The following is a 15424-nucleotide window of genomic DNA, read 5'->3' on the forward strand; positions in this document are numbered from 1 at the left end:
GGGGGGGGGGGGGATCCCGGCTCTTCCCGGGCGCCACACACGCGATCGAGCGTCTCGATCGTTACCGGTTGCGTCGTCGGGACACGCGAGAGATCGATAACGCGCGTGATCGATCGTTTTCAGCCCCAGCGGCCGTACTTGAAGCGGAAGTGGAGTTCCCGCGGAGCGGCCGTTCCTCTCGCCCGACGACTCGTACTCGGCGACTTACTTTTCCGCCTCGATCCCTCCTCGCTAACCCTCTCGCGATCTGGGAGGAGCCGACGCGCGCCGCGACACGGAGGCGATCGGCGTACGTACAGCCGCTACGAGGCGGGCGCTCTCTCAGTCTCTCAGCGGATGCATCTCTCCCTTCCCCTCTTTCTCTCTCTCTGTCTCTCTCGCAGGCGGTGTCACAAGGTCACGAGATCACTGGGTTCGGCTAGATTCACGCGCGCTGGCGTACGTACGTTCGATCGATCGGTTGCTTGGTCGGTCGCGGCTCCGACTCGCGGAGAAACGCTCGCTCGATCGCGATCCCTCGCTACACCCAGCTGACACACACGTCTATGCACCGCGCTCCACCGTGATCCTCTTGATCCTCTCCTCTTGGCTTCTGCTCGAATTTGCTCAATATTCAGAAAGGCGACGTGGCGTCGCCTCGCGATCTCTCCCGCGAGGATCCAGGTACGTAAATCGAGAAAGAGAGAAGGTGATATCTCTCTGGACCTCGCACGCGCGCACAATTGACAGTTCTGTGCTCTGTTTGCTGCTGATGTCGTTACTGTCGCGAGCGAGATCCCCGCGCGATTGAGACGGCACCGGAGACCCGACAACGAGACAGACGGACGTTAGACACGGGAGAACGAGACGTAGCGGAGGGCGCAGCGCGCTCTTCCCGTCTGACTAGAGCGCGGTACGTGTCTACTGCGCCGCGGCTGACTAGAGCGCGGACCGTCGCTACTGGGCGCGCGGAGCAGTGGTACGAGCCGTGTGTCGAACAGACTGGCTCCTCCGGCGCGCTGCGGAGTCACGGGTCACCACCCTTGCGCGTCTCTTCCTGGACCAGCTCTCTCTCTCCCTCTCTCTGTTCACCTACCCTTCTCCTCCTTTACCTCTCTCTCTCTCTCTCTCCCAGTCTCTCTCTCTCTTCCTCCCTTCTCGTCCTCCCTCCGTCCCTCGCTCGCCGCACGCTTGCAGCCTCCTCCCACTCCCTTCCCGCTACTTTCTCCTCGCGCTCACAAACCCTCTCCCTCTCTCTCTCTCCCTCCCTCCCTCTCTCTCTCTCTATCTATCTCCGTCGCGCCGATTGTCGTGCCGAGCGTGCAACGATCGTGCTGACTCTCGCGCGCGCGACAGCTTTTCCTCGCGGAAAACGTCGACTGCCAGCGCGCGCTACTGTGAGGGGGTCGGTCGGTTGGTCGGTCGCACGGTGATGGCGAAGCGGCTCTCCCCGGCTTTTCCAGGGCCTCCTCTCTCTTACCCTCCCCTGGAGCCCCGCTTCGTCGCGCGCGCACGCTCCTACACCCTCTCCTCTCGGCGATTTCATCCTCCTCCAACCGCCCGCCACCCCGTCGTGACCACGGTGCGCTTCTCGTCTCGCTTCATCCCGCCGTGTGTTTCCCTCCCGGTTTCTCTCTCCCTTCCCCTCTCTCTCTCTCTCTCGTTTCCTCTCGCGGAGGACCGCGCGAGGCGTCCCGGGCGTAGTGAGCAGCTCTCACCCGCTTTTCCACCCTCGTACGGCGCCTGCGCGTCCCGGGGATGTCTCCCTCTGCTCTCTCCCTGCCTCCCTGACACCCCCTGCCTGCATCCGTTCCGCGGATGCCCTCTCAGTCTCTCTTTCGCGGTCCAACGCCAGCTATCCCTTCTGCCCTCCGACTCTCCTCCCCGTCGCGACTCCCCGTCGTCCCGATGCTCCTCTCTCATCTAGCCGCTCGCAGCAAAGGCTCTCGCCCTCTCCCGCCGCTGCTTTTTCTTTCTCTCCCTCTCTCTTCATCCTTCTCTTTTAGGCGGTCGCTGCATTTATCGGCCGTTCTCTCCCACCTACGCGGGCGCACGCGTTATCTTACTCGACCGCACGCGTTCCCTCCGCGCTCGCTCCGCTGAGGGCTGCCCTTCCGGACGGCACATGACGTTTTCGGACGCTCGCGGATCGAATTTGAACGCGTGCGGCTGCGAAAGCGGGTCATGGTTTCGTCTTGCGAGAGGAAAGCGCCGGACAACGGGCGCGAAATGATCACTCGTCGTTGAATCCCTTCGCGTGAGACTTTGCAAAATGCGAGCGCTCTTGCTTCGTCGTTAATTCACACTTTGCAGCACTTTGCGCCTCGAGGACGAGAAGTTGTCGTGAATTCAGCGCGGGCGATCTACCGCGTGACAAATTCATCTTGCTTACCTCGTCGGATCAGAGGGGGATCAGAGGGGGATGAGAGCGCGCGATGCGAACTAATTACCGACGTCGACAACGCGGAATTACCGGCGCGTCGTCGCGATTACGTGTTAAATCACCATTGTGTCTCTCGCGAATACATAAATCGACCGGCCACTCGACAGCGCGATTTTGCCGAACATTATTCGCCGAACACGATAGAGAGGCATGTCTTTCCTCTCGGTAAACGCCCGTCGCACAGGGAACGTGATAGAGAGGGAGAGGACACCCCGGTCGCACGTTATTTTCCTCGCAACGTCGGCTATTTACGTTCACACCTACAGGGCCAGCACATAAACCGAGGCTTAAAGCCCCGACCTTAAACTGAAACGCCGGCTTTAAGCGGGGCTTCGCGACATAAAAAAAAAAGAGAAGAAGTAGAAGCCCGATATCTACGACAGCTGTTCGCGAAGTTACACGAAGCGCGGTGCGCGAATCTATGCCGTGTGTCACCCACCAGCAGGGTGACAGTATACCGCGTAGATTACGAATCATCTTGGGCGTCGTATTTCCGTAATACACGAAAGCTTTCAGCGTAACCACGGTACAGCCTAAAAAAGATATACTGTCGTTTAGGCTCGTTCTTTTTTCGCAGTAAACATATACGGAAGAGGAAAACATCATCGCGCCGAGTTGACCGCGGAAATATATCTATCTATACCGTTTTTATATCAATATTATATAAATAAGTAAATAAATATATACTATTTATATCAATATTATATAAATAAGAGACAGGAGAGAGAGAGAGAGAGAGAGAGAGAGAGAGAGAGAGAGAGAGCGAGAGAGAGAGAGAGCGAGAGAGAGAGAGAGCGAGAGAGAGAGAGAGCGAGAGAGAGAGAGAGCGAGAGAGAGAGAGAGCGAGAGAGAGAGAGAGCGAGAGAGAGAGAGAGCGAGAGAGAGAGAGAGCGAGAGAGAGAGAGAGCGAGAGAGAGAGAGAGCGAGAGAGAGAGAGAGCGAGAGAGAGAGAGAGCGAGAGAGAGAGAGAGCGAGAGAGAGAGAGAGCGAGAGAGAGAGAGAGCGAGAGAGAGAGAGAGCGAGAGAGAGAGAGAGCGAGAGAGAGAGAGAGCGAGAGAGAGAGAGAGCGAGAGAGAGAGAGAGCGAGAGAGAGAGAGAGCGAGAGAGAGAGAGAGCGAGAGAGAGAGAGAGCGAGAGAGAGAGAGAGCGAGAGAGAGAGAGAGCGAGAGAGAGAGAGAGCGAGAGAGAGAGAGAGCGAGAGAGAGAGAGAGCGAGAGAGAGAGAGAGGAGAGAGAGAGAGAGAAAGAGAGAGAGAGAGAGAGAGATGGGAGGAAAAGAGTAGTTGTAGGTACAATATTACACTGAGAAAAAAGATTTAGTATTTGCAATTATTATCACACCGAGAAATAATTATTAGAAATTATTACCAAGAAAATTATTTTTTATTAAATTCTACTATATTGTTAGTGATAATAAGCTTATGTGTATATTACTCTCAGAACAACAAAAAAATATGATTAGCGCAAAAAAGCTATAACTTGCGTTAGATTTCTAAGTATTCATTATTTCAGCGGGTGAAATAAATCTGATCGATTCCACAATTCGATATAAGGCTTGAATCGACCAGTGATTATTATAAGCAGTGTACGAGGGAGTGTCGATCGATGATATGTCGTCGCGGAAATGAGAATATAAAAATGTCTCGAAGGTGGGTCTGTGTTAAAATCATTTTGGCGTCGGAGCCGAGCGCGATCTGACTAACAACCGGCTGTAATTCGATTCGTATCCTTCGCGTTTGCAGATAACGTTGCAGCTCCGCGTTGTCGTCGTTTTCCGACCCGAAATAGTTCGCCGCCCTTCCGCAAAATTCCTTCCCGTCAGCGCGCGCGGAAGGACTTTATTCGCCAGAATAAAACCCGCCTTCGGTGTGAGTTCTTTCGACTTCCCGCGAGGTCCGATTGTACTCTCTCGTGGAATTTGACGCGAAATCTGACGGAGTGACTTTGCCGGATCCGTCCGTGTGATCTATTTTCGCGACGCGTTCGACAAATGTGCTTACCCCGAGATTATTCGGCGTACGTTGAGTAAGTCGAATTCGCGCGTCTTATATCGCATTGCGCTCAACGGGATATAAAGCACGCGATTGTCGGCGCTCAATGTTGCGTATATGTCGCGCTCCTAAAGGTCAACTGCGTCATCTTTTTGTGATGGACGGATAATGAATACACGACTCCCTTCTTCCGGCATTCCATCCTCAAAAAAGAAGAGAACCCTCCTTTCGCCTGAAGGAAGAGAAAAATGGAAGCTATTATTTTCACTGTACACGGAGATAACATTGCAATCAAAATTTTAATACAATACAATTTTAGTAGTCCGGGAATAGACTTGGCACTATTATGAAAACTATTAGTAAAATATATAAAAGTGATTATAAAGATGACAATTTTGACGATAAAAAAGCCGCATATAAAATATGTATTCTGATTAGTAGTGCCGCGGTCTCTACACACGAGAGGTCTCTATACACTTTCCTGTCGGCCTTTAATTATGAGCCAACTTTACCTAGCCTGCCATGTACTCGATTTCAATCATTTTATGAATAAAGATTGCTTCTATTCTCCGAAACGGTATATAACAAATTTACTCGCGACGAAGAATATGTATTACTACAAAATTTCGAAAAGCTCGAGAATTTACTTCGCTACTGCTAAATCGGTTTTTTCTATTTCTTTAATTGTAATATTATTCTAATTTTAATGAAACCCAGAGAGAAGAGTATCTACGTTCTAAGAGGACTATTTTGCGATTTTGTGTCCACTGTTCCTGTCAAGATAAATACTAAAAAAGAAAAGCACAAGAGCAACATACTCCCGGGATCATCTAGAGGTCTCTCCTATTTGAATTCGAAATAGTACACATTCTCGCATTTTCCGACGCGGGAGTAACACACTCAGCTTGACTTTGCGGATTATTTTGTTAAAATTAAAATTCGCCTCGGCTGCCCTGGAGGGATGATACGACCGCGGTTTTATTGTGTCGCGGTTTTACCGTATTATTTGGCGTAGAGTAAACGAGTTAACTGCCTGCATAATACCGCTGTCCTGTAACGCCGACGTCTTTCCCGAGCGTTATACAGCAACGATGAATTTTAAAGGCAGCCCCCGCCTCCCTCCCTCCTCGTCGTCCCTTTTCGCCTCTTTGGAACTTGTAACGAGTCGAACGAAGGCGAAAGACGCGCGAGAATTCGAGTACAAAAGTTCGGGGAATAATCGGAGCCGGGAAGGAATTTGACTTGCATCGAAAAACCCTAATCGGCCGGCGATGGTGTTGTAACTTTTTCTTTTTTTTGACCAAGCGATGGAACGCACGCCAATCTGGATCAGGAGGATCTCCATCCGTTCGCCCGCAGATAACGACCGCGGCTCGACTGTTGCGTGCTCGTGCCACTTGAGACGGAGGACGTCGTCCCGGAGAGAAATTGTTCATCGTTCGTTGAGAAAATGCTTGAAGTCACGTAGTTCAAAAGTCAGCCAAAAAATTCATGTACATGCAGAGCGAGTCACCTGACGACGAAAATTCTAAAGTATCTTTGTCGTTTTCTTCTATCAGAAGAAAGGTGGAGAATCGTGAGCTGAGGCTTTTTCGCGATCGCGAAAAAGTGATGCGTAAAGTGCTCTTAAAGTGAATCAACAAATACACACTGATATCAGTTATAAGTGTAGTACTGAGCAGTTTCAGTGCTATACTTGTAGCTGTAAATCAGTGTATATTTACTGCTTTCAGTGATGTTCCACTGATTCACTTTAAGAGAGTAGGTTCGTGAGGCGGCGGGGTATTACGTTATCGCCACTCTGGTTGTGAAGGGACTTGCGCGCGGGCAAAGGTAACAGGATATACAATCGCGGAATTTATAATGCAACGGCAATTTAACTTTCTGCCGCGTATGCGCGGACAAATCGGCGAGGATTTAACTCGTCCGGGACGCCGCGCGCTGAAATTTGCACGGCATAATACGTACGGCTAAATTTGCGAGCATGCACAACCCAGTTGTGTGAATTTCGTGTCTGCCGGCTTAATTAAGGCGGCGTTATATGCGCTCGGTCCGTGCAGCGATAAATGCAGCGTGCTTGCAAGAGAGTAAGAGAGACAGAGCGAAAGAGGCAAGAAGACAGAAAGAGGGAGGGCGCGTTTTTATGCGATCAAGTAAAACCATCTGCGTGTATGTACTCATAAAAACATGACTGCCGCCGACTTTTGCACGGCCCCGATAAGGAAACGCTCGTCAGAGCTAGATAATGAAATCGATGGTGAAGTTTCCGAAGAACTTCTCGTCGGGAATTATCGTAAAGACGGTGAGGCAGTCACGGAGTCGTGCAAGGATTCGCTTCGTGTCGTCGAGCCCACGTATTGTGCGCCAGGACAATCCGCATAAAACTCTCGATTCCTCGATCCCGTCACCGAGTTCGGCTGTTCGCGCTGTACTTCTGTATTTGGGGGGAGACGCGGTGATTTAATAACTCGAGTCGAAGTTTCGCCGCTGTCGCCGCGGATCTTTCGTTTGAGTTCACATAAACCACTTTGCGCCCGTCGCGCTTGGACAATGAGTAGAATATCCAGCTCTCTCTCCGTCGTCTCTTCACCGTGCCGGTAAACTTTCGGTCGCGAGCTCGCCGGATTCCCGCAAATCGCCGCAAAAGTCAAGAAAAGATACGCCACGTGGCGTCCTATTCTTTCTTCTGAATTCATATTTCTCTTCCTCTCTCTCTCTCTCTCTTGCACTTTGATTTTGCATATAACAATCTTTATTAACGCGAGAAACTCTTTGCTGTACGATATTTCACAGATAAAAATATCAACAGACGGACAATAAATGAAAACTTCTTTCGAATTCGTGAGAAGGAATTACAGGAAAATCATCACAATAAGATGAAATAATAACATCGGCTAGCAGCTACACTGAAAAGAGAAAAAATACCTGAAAATTAGTAGATATTTATTTGGTGAATACTAGTGGCATATTTACTCTCTCTCTTTCTCTCTCTTGCATCAATATAAAATACGTTTCAAATGAGAAAATATGCATTTTCTCAAAACCTTAAGGGAACCTTAATTTTTCATGGAAACAATTATTTATTCTATTTGAATAAAAGAAGTTGGATTTTTAGGTGAGTATGCTCTGTTAGTTACCCACCAAATCAATATTTACTAATTTTTAGATCTTCTCTTAGTGTAGGCGAAATTATGTATAGGAGAGGATTTCCGTTACGTGTAGCCACGATTTTATGGAATAGCGACGGTCACCGCGATCGATAGGACACGCGATACACCTACTTCGGCAAACGTTGACGTCGAGCTGCAGCGAGCCTTCGTAATTTTCGACAGGAGTTTGCCGAGCACGTGGAGCGTACTAATTTGATTATGGCAGGATCTGACCGCCGAGGGAAAATTTAAAGCTCCCTCCTTCTCTCTCTCTCTCTCTCTCTCTCTCGGCGAATGCGCTCATGTGCAATATCGTAATTACCGATACCGTTGTTATTGCATTAACTTAATGCGTGCAAATACAAATATAATAACACGCGAAAGGGAATATCATAGGATACGCACGATCCGTTGTGGAATCAAGCGAAGAAAATTGCACGAGATCGTGATGTATTACGTTTTAATTGCGCGTATAGTCTATCCGACATCGTATTTTTGCAGTAAACAATGCGGGATTAATGCGAATTTTGCTATATCAATTTCGTATTAGCGTCGCGCAACGCGCGCCGCGCATGAATTATTATGATGCGCGCAGCAAAATCTCTCCCTCCCTCCCTTCTCTCTCTTTCTCTCACACACACGTACGTTCGCGTTGCACATACACTCACGTCGTCAAATATGTCGTGTACTTTGTAGAGAAAGAGGGAGAGAGCAAGAGAGGGAGAGCAAGAGAGCAGTAGAAAGAGACAGTTTATAATTTATTTAATATTTGAACACACGCTGTGTTAATTTTCAGTCGACTCCAATTTGCATTCCTGCGGGATTACTCCGCGAGAGAAAGAGAGAGCGAGGGAGGGAAGGATAGGACGAAGGCAAAGAGAGATCGATAAAGGAAATCCGTGTGCAACTCTTGTCGAGTAATTTCGCTAAGTGAAATACGCGCAGGAATTAATTTCTCCGTAAACTACTAGTCCTCGGGCGCGTCTATTTAAAGTTCACTCCACTTAAAGCAATGTTCTCGTGCGAACCGCGCAACTTAGTCGTCTTTAAGCGGCTAATTATTTATCGCATTTAGAGCCGTCGTGCGCGCGGACACCGCTCGATTTGCATTATCGCCACTAATGAGCGATTACACACGGTGCTTCACCTCGATGCTTCGCACCGAAACGTTCGTCGGTTCAGCCGTGCGATTCTTCAACGCCCGAGGAAGGCGAAGAAGGCGCGAGAGGAGTTTTCTGAATTATTAACTCAGCCTCGACTTATAATTACGAGCAGACGCATCCGTTTGTCTCTCCTTATCTCGTCACAGCAAGAAGCAATATTATTCTTGGCAACGGTAAAATAACTCGCCGTTTAATACGCGGACTCTTATAATAAGAAAATACACGAACAACGAAGTCGTTAAAGTCCTAAGAAGATAATAATAGCGGGCGAGAAGCCGGACGGGCGGAGGACCACTCGGAATTCTATTTTCGAGCAGTCCTTAAGGAATAATTGGCGAGGAGTCCCGCGACGACGCGTCGCGCGCCTTCTTCCTTGAGGAAGACGGATATTACGGTTGTTCTCGAGAGGGATCGCTATAACTTAACCGCGCGAGAGGGGCGTTACCGCGCCGACCACCCTTCACGATGCTCGTGTGAGCCGAGGCCGCGCCGAGGAGAATTCGGGATAACGAGGAAAATGTAGGGCAGACTTTGGACGCGTTGCGAACGGAAGCCTCCTCCTCTCCCTCGCTCTCGCGCTCTCGCCCTCGCGCTCTCGAGTCGCAGCGCCGTTCGATTTTTGCTGAGTACACGCCAGTGGACAGCGGGAACAGGAGCACCTATGCCGCGGGGGGAGGGGGGAGGACCATATATAGAATAAACGGACGTTACATCGGAGCCAACGTTTGGCTGTCAAGCAGCGGCGAAGAAAATCCGTCACCCAACTGTGTGTCATTGGCGACATTGAAATGGATGTGCTCGCGCAGTGTGGTTCGTAATTTTCCGTCCCTGTTTTTTCCTTTCGTTTTTCTTTTACGTCCACGTCAGGCAATGCGATCTGTCTGAATGATGTAAGCCCTGCCGAAAGTTTTCGCACTCGGAGAGGTAGACTGAACCGGTAACGAGACTTTATATACTCGTGCAGTCGAGGCAAATAGCAAAAATTTAAAGAAACCGCGATGGATTTGCAAGAATTAAATTGTGAGATCGGTTTGAGTCAAGACAGTTTGTCTTATTTGTCAAATAAAACGAGATTACTCAATAAATAATTAATAAATTAAATAATTTTTGCAAATAAGATGAACAAAATATCGATTTGACGTAATGAATACTTCCTTTCGATGCCCAAATTTTCTATTAGAATCTAATCGAAAAATGCTGAATCTTCGGCGACAAACTGATGTAACTCACTTTTGCATTGTAAGCACAAACGAAGGATGGTCTGTAATGCGATTCGTTTCTTCTCGACTGGCCCAAATCAAAATGATCGAATCATGCTTTTAATCAAATTAAGCACGGTTTTTTAGTTGAACTTATCTTTAGCTCAAAAGACATTATTTAATGATTCAAAGAGATAACCATTACCTCGTCGGCAGCAGGACAGTCTGAACTTTCGAATGCAATTCATCTCGCTGCGATTTTTCTATGTGAAGACACAGAACGGAAACTTACAAAAGGGAACTGAGGCCCGGTGGCGACAATTGGTTTGTTCATGTTGCTCGCAATTTTCACACTCGATATCCTTGTTCCGTCCGAATACACGTCTATCTTCTAAATGTGAAAAGCGTGAAAAGTGCAAGCAACACGAACAAACCTAATGTTGCGCGGAGGTGTCAAGCCGGTGGCGTGAGCTACTACGATCTGCGGCGGTGCATTAGCGCCGCCGGCACGCGACAAAGGACTGTCTTTGAAAAGTGAGGAACTTTGGACGCCGGCATTTCAACGAAAAATCCACGTACAAAACACACGCCATTCTTCTTGACATTTCATGCGACACACGTTTATGGCCGTGCTGTCCGCTCTTGTCATGACACGTGTTCACGTGGACGATTACGACACGTGGTGTATGCGATGTGTCCTTGTATGTCGAAATATATTTAAATGCAGGAATGGAGAGCTTCAGAAATTTTTATCGTATTGACACATTATTGTTTGGGGGTAGAAATACCCTTTCCACAGATTTTATCCTGACTTCGGATTTTTTTCCTGATTTCCCGATAAATCATAGAAACATGATCGGCTTTTTTTCAGATTTCATGGTATTCAGTAATCATTACTTCAAGAAAAAAAGAGAACGGACTGATCGCATTTCTTTACGATGGAATGATATTTTTCTGTGATTTCGAGCTTTTCAAGCAACGTCGGATGCTTCATGCGCGAGAAACTCACTCTCAGCTGGTGCACGAATGTTCGGCCAAGAATTGGTCTTGAGTCCGAGTTATCATTCGATCTAATGCTGAACCAATTCTGACTGTCAGTATCGGACTGATATTGAAAATCTGACACCTGCTAATGATGACGACACACAGAGAGCCGATAGTAAAACTTTATATAGGACATGTCACGAAATTCAAGATCCCGCCGATGCAGTGCAGATAACGAAAGAGAAAGATCGCTATTGTACTTAGATAACGAACGACGAGGAAGAAAGGAAAGGAACGCGCACTCATTCGTAATTAATGGGCAAGTGAGAATTCGAGCGAACAAAAGTCGGACAAAATTCGCTCGTTTCAGATTCATCGTTTTCTGCGATCTGTAAATTATTCGATCGCCCCGGGATTTTGCTCTCGTATTATGAGAACCGTGGAGGATCTTTTACGAGTAAGTATCAAGAGCGGAAAATAAATAACGAAATCTTCTTCTTCTTCTTTCTTTACCGATAATTCTAAATAAACTCTCCTGTGACGGGAAAGTTTTATCCGAGTCAGTTACGAAGATATCTAAAGTTCAATGTTGTCAAGATTGCGGCTCGGGATGGGATTCCCGTCGGGGGAAAAATCGTCCCCGAATCGGTCAGACGAGCCTCAAATGAGAAGTAAACTAGAGGCACGCGCGGTTACGCTCCTCGACCTCGATCCGAGAGGGATCCACCCTGGGCTCATACTTCGCTACGATCCGCGCGAACGAATCTTCGCGAACAATAAGAAGGCTACGGCTCTCCAGTGTCCCACACCCTCCCTGGCCATCTCGCTGGCGTTTAACCGAGCCTCTCCTCGATTCTCTCTCCGACGAAGGAGAGCGTCTTAACCTTCCCTGCTGCTGCTGTACTCGATTGTACGTCATTAGTAGCGGATGAGGGAGGGACGAAGAGAGAAAAGAGAGAAAGAGAGGGTTGGAGTGAAAGAGCGCAAAGGAGCCGAGGGAGCGCAGCTCGCGACTGGTTTATGGCGGCTGAAACATATCGGTGGGATGCGCGGCGGCGGGCCGTCGACGCCTGGTGACGTCATGCCCGGGTGGACGATGACGTAAAACCCGGGTAACGTTACGTTACGCAAGCGTGGAGGGTGGTTGGTCGGTTGGTTGCTTGCTTCAGTGGGTGAGTGGGTGGACGGATGGATGGATGGATGAGTGCCGCCGGGGGCTGCGCGCGCTCACCCACTGCCCTACTTTCCACCCCGCGCGCGCACCATCCTCTCCGCTCGGCTCGGCTCGGCGCGAACCGGGCGTCGTTGAGTGCGAAGGGGTTAACTCTTCTTAGACTTGGCCTACATCTAATAGATGTCGTAAGCTGTAAGCCGTAGGAATTGAACAATTACAGGTGGATTATTACAGGAATAATCGACTATGCTTGGCCAATTCTCACGGCTTACTCTGTAATATTGTAGACAAAGCCTTGAAGCTCGTCTGCAATACGCGAAGTAAACTTGGCGTAAACTGCTGCGAGGAAGAAAGTAATTTATTTCGTTTACGCCCCCTCCCCCTCTCACTATACTCTAACTTTCTTATATCGGAAATATTTCTCGTAAGAGAAATATTTCCGGTATAAAGAGGTCAAAGTATGCAGAGCAAGGGAGAGGAAGGAGGGACTCGTAAAAAAAATTAATTATTTTAAGTTTCTTACTCCAATTTACTCTAAGCTTCCTCCACATATTGTGAACGAACCTTTATCACGAAAGAGTTTCTGTGCAAGCGTTGTTTATTTAAGCGCTTTTTTACCGTCACGGGCGGGAAGAATGCATTCGCCATAACGACGGCCAGAGGGCAGTCGAGAATCTTTCTCTTCGAAATGTTCTCTCTGTTTCGTTGCGCGCTTGAAATTACCAAGCTTTTGTTCGGAATTGTCCTTTCCTTTTTTTCCTCTGCCCCTTTCACAACGTTGTCAATGATGTTGTTTTGCAAATGCCGCGCTTTGTTGCATCACACGGAGTGAGTATCGTTCGCTTTAGCGTTTGTTCCATAGCAGTGCGGAGAATAGAGTGTTTGTTGTTACATTGAAGATTATCGGATGATACGATTCATCCATCGCGCTTCCGCGCGTTGAGAATCACGAGATGTTTGCAAAAAGCTTTTCTCTCTTTTTTTCGTTTAATTTGCGGCAGAGCTGATGATAAAATTATAAAATACAGAGTGTGTGTTACTTTTTGGTAAACATCATCATTTATCGTGACGCTCCACCAACACGGGACAAAGTCCTTTCAGTTATATGACGGAGGTATCGCGCGAGATGCGAGCTTTCTTTCTGTTTTCTTTTTTATTTCTTTGCCGCGCGCGGCGGAAAGTACCGCCGGAGTTTCCGTGAGAAATTTTATTCCGCCTTACCTTCCGAAAACTCTTCCGAAATCTTCCTCAAGGAACATCTCGAATATATCCGCGTGATGTTATGAAGAGCTGCGAGTAAAAAGCGTCGGAGATATACTGGGAGAGAAATAAAAAAAAATAGTTTCACGAAAATTACAGTCGATTTCTTCGTCAACTGTATCTTGCCGTTGTTCTAACAAAAGAGTAGCAGCATCAACATGAATATGAAATTATTATGTCACGAACGAGCACTGTAATTGCTCTAAAAATGTTTACCCTGACTATAATTCATTTAGCATGCGATTGGCAGTCACAAGTACAAAACAGCGTTCTCTCTCGCTGCAGACTCTCGGCGGAATTTTAATCAAATCCGACGGCCGATATTGTCGCGGCGTTTTTGCATTATACGCGATATATCGGATAAAGGATTAATGCAGCGGGCTGGATCGGCTGGCGAAATTGGCGAACATTCCGGGAAGGTCGCCCCGAGCTAGACTCGCCCTCATCTTCACGTATTCAAGCTCCATTAAGCTCAACACCGTAGGAGGCGTCCTGCGGCTATGGACCCGGGATAAGAATCGCATCGACTTCCCCTTATCTGGGTCAAAGGTATGCACAGCACGTTATACGTGTTTGTGTGCACGCGACAGCGACATGCATGCATGTGTACGTGCGTGTTGCAGCTCGCGCGATAAACAACATTGACACTGACGACCGCTCGTGGCTCTCGGCCTGTATCGTTAATACATGCACGGTTGACAACGCGCTGAAGTCGTTCGCCTGCGAAAAGATACACAGAGACGACCAAAGAGAGAAAGCGAGAGATGGATAGGGGTGAGAGAGAGAGAGAGAGAGAGAGAGAGAGAGAGAGAGAGAGAAAGAGAGAGGAGAGAGACAAAGCCTTATTGTGCGTTCTGGAACATAGTCTTTCTCAAGCACAAAAAACATCATGAAAAATAAATATAAATTATAAAGCAAAAAAAGAAAGAAAAATAAGTAATTAGAAGAGGTATAAACAGATCAATGGTGTATCAGAGAGAGAGGGAAAGAGCAAATAGAACCGTCTATGTGAGGGCTAACAACCCCGAGAGCGGTTTTTAAGTATTTAAGCGATTAAAAAGAGCCTATCTCCGAGATCTTTAGCCACGCTGATGGTAGAGTCGCGATATTCGATTAAGGCACAGTGCATCTTAACTACCTGAGGGTTATCGGCGCTTAATTCGGAGGAAATTTCGCTTGTGAATTTAGCAGATTAAGAGACCCTTCGCGAACGTCAAAATGATTTGTCCATGTTATCTCGAGTCTCGCGTGATTAAGAGCTGTTAATTTTATGCGTCTGGCAAATTGAATTTCAGAAAGAGAGGGAGAGGAAAGAAGGGAGGTGGGAGAGAGAGAGAGAGAGAGAGAGAGAGAGAGAGAGAGAGAGAGAGAAAGAGAGAGAACTCAGTTACAGGTCTTAGATAATTAAAATCCGCTTGGAAGTTTCCTTGGAAAACGTGGAAGATATCTTTTGATTTTCACGAGACATCTTTTCTACTTTGCCAAGCAATTTCTCAGAACTTTAAACTTTATATGATAACGGCATAATTGTCGAAAATAAAATAAAACGAAAATAAAACGTCGCAGCTTGAATCGTTTTGTAATTATGGCATAATTATAAAAGTAATAGTGGATTCAATAATCCGTTGTGTAACCCGAACTTTTGTAGATCGCGCAGCAAGAGCGAGGGAAAGTCTAAATTAGATTCGGGAATAGATCCGAGATAGCCTGTCGCGAGCGCGCGACAAGGGGTGAGATAAATGACGCGAGACGAGCCGAGGTACTGAAATGGCCGCGTAATCTCGGCGCCGGGGCGAACGGAGAACAAATTATAATCGCCGGTCACTTGGCCGCTGCATCTTTACACGGTTCGCCGCATGTGTCGCTTAAATGTGCAAGGTCGACGGTGAATTATCGACTGGAAATTGCGAGGGACGGATTATCGGGCACCGAGGTCCTTAATAAGCGTTCCCTCACGGCAATTTGCACGGACGGCACGCTGCATCAATCGGGCGACGTTAAAACGCGCAATTTGGTCGTACGCGTTAAGCAGCGTGTGTGTAGTAAACCCATCGCTTCCCCCCCCCCCCCCCCCCCCCCCCCC

General features: G+C 48.0%; 1 protein-coding gene across 7 annotated transcripts in view; it reads right to left on the reverse strand.

Annotated features, from left to right (window-relative positions):
- Positions 1-15424, reverse strand: part of LOC116851547 (solute carrier family 12 member 4) — a 133390-nt gene that overhangs the window by 38803 nt on the left and 79163 nt on the right. The gene's annotated exons all lie outside the window — the stretch shown is intronic.

This window comes from Odontomachus brunneus, unplaced genomic scaffold, assembly GCF_010583005.1.
Source record: "Odontomachus brunneus isolate Ranch 3 - 2012 unplaced genomic scaffold, Obru_v1 Obru_scaffold_177, whole genome shotgun sequence".
Taxonomy (NCBI): domain Eukaryota; kingdom Metazoa; phylum Arthropoda; class Insecta; order Hymenoptera; family Formicidae; genus Odontomachus; species Odontomachus brunneus.